Source organism: Marmota marmota, unplaced genomic scaffold, assembly GCF_001458135.2.
Source record: "Marmota marmota marmota unplaced genomic scaffold, marMar, whole genome shotgun sequence".
Classification (NCBI taxonomy): domain Eukaryota; kingdom Metazoa; phylum Chordata; class Mammalia; order Rodentia; family Sciuridae; genus Marmota; species Marmota marmota.
In genome coordinates this window covers 35,624,838-35,630,601 of record NW_026000016.1, presented here as the reverse complement: position 1 = coordinate 35,630,601, position 5,764 = coordinate 35,624,838, and positions in this window count along the sequence as shown.

The following is a 5,764-nucleotide window of genomic DNA, read 5'->3' as shown; positions in this document are numbered from 1 at the left end:
AAACACTCCCTTTGCTGCTTTTATTCCTTTGAGTATTAATTGTCCTACAGCCTCAGGATACCTAGTAAGAATAGTGTTAGGAGAATAAGATAAATGTATCCACAATAATGGACCTTCTTGCCAAAATACTCCTGTAGGAATATTTTTTGTTGGTATTACAATAAATAATAAAGGCAAAGTTATATCAATTCTATCCAAATGCATATTTTCCATATATGTTTCAATAATTTTTAATGCCTTTCTTGCTTCAGGCGTTAACATGCGGGGTGAATTTGGATCTGATGGACCTTTTAGGATATCAAATAAAGGTCCCAACTCTCCTGTTGGTATGCCTAGATAAGGCCTTATCCAATTTATGTCTCCTAATAACTTTTGAAAGTCGTTAAGTGATTTGAGTTGATCTACTCGTATTTGAATTTTTGGTGGACGGACCATGGTTGAGGATAATAGAACTCCTAAATAATTAATTGGAAAATTTAATTGTACTTTATCTATTGCTATCTCTAGATTATAATTTTTTAATAAATTTGTAAGTGTGGCATAACATTCTAGCAATGTGTTTTTATCTTTGTGTGCTAACAATACATCATCCATATAGTGAAATATTTGTAGTTTAGGATTTTGATTTCTAAGTGGCTGGATTGCTTTGTTAACATAAATTTGACACATAGTTGGGCTGTTAGCCATCCCTTGAGGGAGTACTTTCCATTCATATCTCTGATCAGGACCTTCATGATTCAGTGCAGGGATAGTAAATGCAAAATGTGGACTATCCTCAGGATGAATTGGAATTGAAAAAAAACAATCTTTAATATCTATAGCTAAAACGTACCAGGTTTTTGGCAAAGCAGACAATTGAGGAATCCCCGATTGAGCAGGTCCCATAATAACCATCTCATTATTAATGGCTCTTAAATCTTGCAATAATCTCCATTTACCAGATTTCTTTTTAATGACAAAAATGGGAGTATTGTAAGGAGATACGGAAGGTTGTATATGTCCCTCCGCTAATTGTTGTTTGACCAGGTCATGGGCTGCTTGTATCTTTTCTTTAGTCAGGGGCCACTGAGGAACCCATACTGGTCTATCTGATTTCCAAGTAATTTTTATTGCCTCAGTGACCCCTTCTGAAAACCCAGTCCATGTCTATTTATTCCCTGATCTATTTGAATTGGTGCTGCTATGCCTTGTTCTCCTAATCTTTTTTCTTTCCTGAAACCTTGTCTAGCCCTAATAGTGGGCGCATTTGGATTGATGTTATTTGTTAATGTCAAACCTAATTGATCTAGGACATCTCGTCCCCATAAATTTATAGGAAGATGATCCAATACATATGGCTGTATAGTTCCTTCACATCCTTCAGGATCCTTCCAATCTAATACCATTGCACTTCTATGGGGATTAGTTGCCACTCCTAGGCCTCGAAGCGTTTGAGTGGCTTGTTGTAACGGCCAATGTTTTGGCCATTCTTGACAAGATATGATGCTAAGGTCTGCACCCGTATCCAGTAGTCCATTAAATTCATGTCCTTGAATATTTAGTTTTAGCATGGGGCGAGAATCTAAATTTAAAGACAGCATAGCCCAATCTACACCTGTGGAGCCTAATCCCCTGGAACCTCTTTCTATAGTACTACTGGAAAATTTATCATGTAGGCTGGGTATTATTAATAACTGTGCTATTCTATCTCCTGGTGAAATTACTGATATACCCTTTGGAGAACTAGCTATAATTTTTATTTCACCTTCATAATCGGGATCAATTACCCCGGGACTTATCATAAGTCCTTTTAGCGTAGAAGAACTGCGTCCTAACAATAAGCCTACTGTTCCTTGGGGAAGAGGTCCTTTTACTCCTGTGGGAATGATTTGAACTCCCATCTCTGGAGTTAGTACTGCTCTGGCGGAGGCGCAGATGTCCAACCCTGCGCTCCCTCTGGTTCGTCTGATGAGAGATCTGATGGATAATGTGTCCTGGGTACTACCCTGATGGTGTTGCTGGGTTCCTCCATGGTGTTTCTGGGTTCCTCCAGTGCCCCGTACATTTGTGGTCGTGGGCCCCGGAGCATTGGGCCCCCCTGTCCGTTTTTTGGCAATGGAGCCTGATGCCTTTCTCCACGATATCGTGGGTAAACACTTGGTCCTTGTCTGTTTTTTGATAACGGAATACCCTCTATGGTGGTTTGAGAACGGCATTCATTAGCCCAATGTTTCCCTCTACGGCATCGTGGGCAAATACCCGGTATTCTATTCGTTTGATATCTAGCTTTGTTAAACCCTCCTCCTATGGGGCAACTCCTTTTAAAATGTCCTGTTTGATCACAATTATAGCATGTTTTTGGCCTGGCATCTAAAGCCTGTTGTACTGCTGCTAAGACTTGCCCTTGTTCATTAATGTCTCTACATAATTTAATATATGTGTTTAAATCTTCATGTCTCCATGGTCTAATGACCTCTCTGCAACAACGATTTGCTTGGTCATAAGCCAGTTGTTTTATAAATGGCATTGCCTGTTCTGTATCCCCAAAAATTCTGGAAGCTGCTTGAATAAGCCTATCTACAAATTCAGCGTAAGGTTCATTAGTTCCTTGTATTACCTTAGATAATTGACCTTGTAAACCTCCATGCCCCTGTAAAGTTTTCCATGCCCTAACCGCATCTACAGCAATTTGTGCGTATACGCCAGGATCATATTCAATTTGTTGCCGTTGACCCTCATAAGGTCCTTTTCCTAACAACATATCTAGATTTCTTTGAGGGTAACCGGCTGCTGCATTTCGTCTAGCTGTCTCCCTGCAAAATTCCTCATTGGCAACCTTCCATAACAAATATTGTCCTCCATTTAGCACAGATTTACACATACTAGCCCAATCTGCTGGCGTCATGTCCAAGTTGGTAATGGATTCGACCATGCTTACAGTGAACGGTGCTTGAGGACCATAGGTTGTTACAGCCTCCTTTAACTGCTTCACTGTTTTGAAATCTAAAGCACGGTGAATTCGCTGCCCTCCTGCCTGCTCAAGTACAGGGCATGCTAATCTTTGAGGTCCTGTCTCAGGATCCCATCTATCAACTACGGGGTTTGAGGGCCACTCAGCTATCTCCATGGGGGGAGCTGTTGGTTGAATTACGCCCTCTGGTGATAGAACGGTGTTAGTAGCAGCCTCCTGTTGTAGCTTTTTCCCTAATAGCTGTTTCTCCTCTAAGCTTTCTTCCTTTAAATTTTCTTCCTCTGTCTGACTAGCTTGAGAGACCTTCTCTTTTGCTTGATCTAAAATGTCTTTCTCCATGGTCTGAACCTCTAACAATTTACTTAACACTCTTTCAGTTTGTTTTTTACTAATTTCTAATCTGTTATAAAGATAACGCAACCCAATAAGATAACACAAAACAAAACCGAAACAGAATGAAACAAAAACGGAACAAAAAATCGTTGTATCAATTTTCCTATTTTCTTGACATGTGCATTTGTGGTCTATTTCTATCTCTTCCTCAGGGGTGAACAACTTCAAACCTTGAGCCAACCATTTTTCCCAATCTGCCTGAGAAAATTCTAGGGATAGGCAGCTTGAAACAAACACAAAACAAATCAAAACAAGAACACATTGTTTTTTAAAATGGTCACCCATTCTCTCGCCTTCCCTTAGGGGCAAGCAATTTCACTTACCCCGAAGCTTCAGACGTTCCCCGCAAGGGCCACCAAATGCCGCAGTCTGGCTGGGCACAAATCACGAGCCACTGAAGCAGGAACAAACTTTATTTTTAAACTGCAGGAAAACACTTCACACAGCTCCCGGGGAATCCTCCCAAACGCCACGAGGCTTGTCCAGGAACCCCCAGCCGGAAATATCTCTCCCGGAAATCCCTCCTCCTGCACTTCCCCAACCAATGGGAACTCTCGGGGAATCCCCGGAAATCCCCACGAGAACTCCAAAATAGTGCGAGAACTCAAAAGTTGCGGCAGAGGCGGATAGTAATGCCTCGCCTGTCAATCAATACTGTTGGCAAAATGCCAGGGGCCATACAGACTCGGCCGTGGCTCTCAGCAAGCCTCAGCAAAAGTAAGATGCTAAGCAACTCAGTGAGACTCTGCCTCCAAATAAAATACAAATAGGGCTGAGAATGGAGCTCTGTGGTTGAGTGCCCCTGAGTTCAATCCCTGGTACCCCCACCCCGACAAAAAAAGACAATTTGGAAAAAGAAATTGCTTTGAAATGCATAAGTTGTGAGGGAAAAAAATCTTTATACTAAATAAGAAAATGTTTATAAAATTAATAGAATAAAGTAGTAAAATCTTGCTAGGTGCTATAGGTTAGATCTGGAATGTTCCCAAAAGGTCTGTGTGTTCAAGGCTTGGTTGTGACTTGTGATGGAGGTGGTGGAACCTTTAGGAGATGGCATCTAGTGGGAGGAAATTAGGACACTGGGATGTGCTCTGGAAGAGGATATTGGGACCACAGGCCTTTCTTCTCCCTCTCTTTAGCTTCTGGAACATTATGAAGTGAGCAGCTTCTTCTTCCACACACTTCCACCATAGTCTCCTGCCTTGACATTAGCCCCAAAGCGCAGGCAACCAACCAGGAACAGAAACCTCAGAAACCATGCACTAAAATAAATCTTTCCTTTTTAAAAGTTGATTATCTCAGGTATTTTGTCAACAGGAAATGGGAAGCTAAAACACCTCCCAATTTTAAAATGACATTAACAAGAATAGAGAGCATCATAAAGTAGGGTATTTTTTAATAACTTACTACTACTTTTAATACCATTACCCCCACCCACTCTCAAGCAAATAGCTTTCCTCTCTACTTCACTGACAAGAGTGATACCATCAGGCATAAAACACCCTACTGTTCACCACCCTTACCTGGAAACTTATTTGTAGGTACCTCCATTTTTATTTTTTCCAGTCTCAAAGGGTGAGGTATATGGCCTCCTGTTCAAGACCAATCACATTGTCCCTTATCCCTCCTGTAATCTCCAAAATCTTTTTCTATCAGTTGGTCCCTCACTGCTCCTTATTTTGGGGGCCCCTTTCTCATTACAGCCCCTCACCATGATATTTCTGAAATGTTTAAGAATTTATGTCTCTAAAACATTCTACTTTTGTCTCAGATACAAGGTAACTATTTTGTGGAGATTCCTATCTAGAGGATTCTGGGTATTCCTTGGACAATGGCTACTCAAAGTGCTAGACTGTGAACTGTGTGTTACCGGTCAGAGATTCTGATGAGGAGCTTTCATCAGAATGTAAAGTAACTATGTCAGTATGTATGCAGCAGCTTCATTTCTCTCTCTCTCTCTCTCTCTCTCTCTCTCTCTCTCTCTCTCTCTTTCTCAAACACACACATACATACACACAAACAAATCAACAAGACACTCATGGCAGTCATACACAATTTTAATTTAATCCAGACATTTTTAATTCAGCAACGAAATATAAAATATTCCAGATGTTAAATAATACTCATTAAGCAAATTCTAAAAAAATAAAATTCTGCTGTTTTCCTAACAACTACTGTGTTTACTCAACTGTATTCCTAGGTTGGACAGTCAGCAAAGCCTGTGCAGAGTGAAACAAAGTGAAATCCCGAAAAGATGAGAATCCACCTGTGGACACTCGGAAGCAGCCACTTACAAGGCTCCAAGTTCTCACTTCAGAGCTCATACAATTTATGCAAATGTTTGCTGGGGGTGTGGCACAGTGGTAGAGATTTGGCCTGGCACAAAAGGGATCCTGGGTTCATCCCCAGCACCACCAAAAA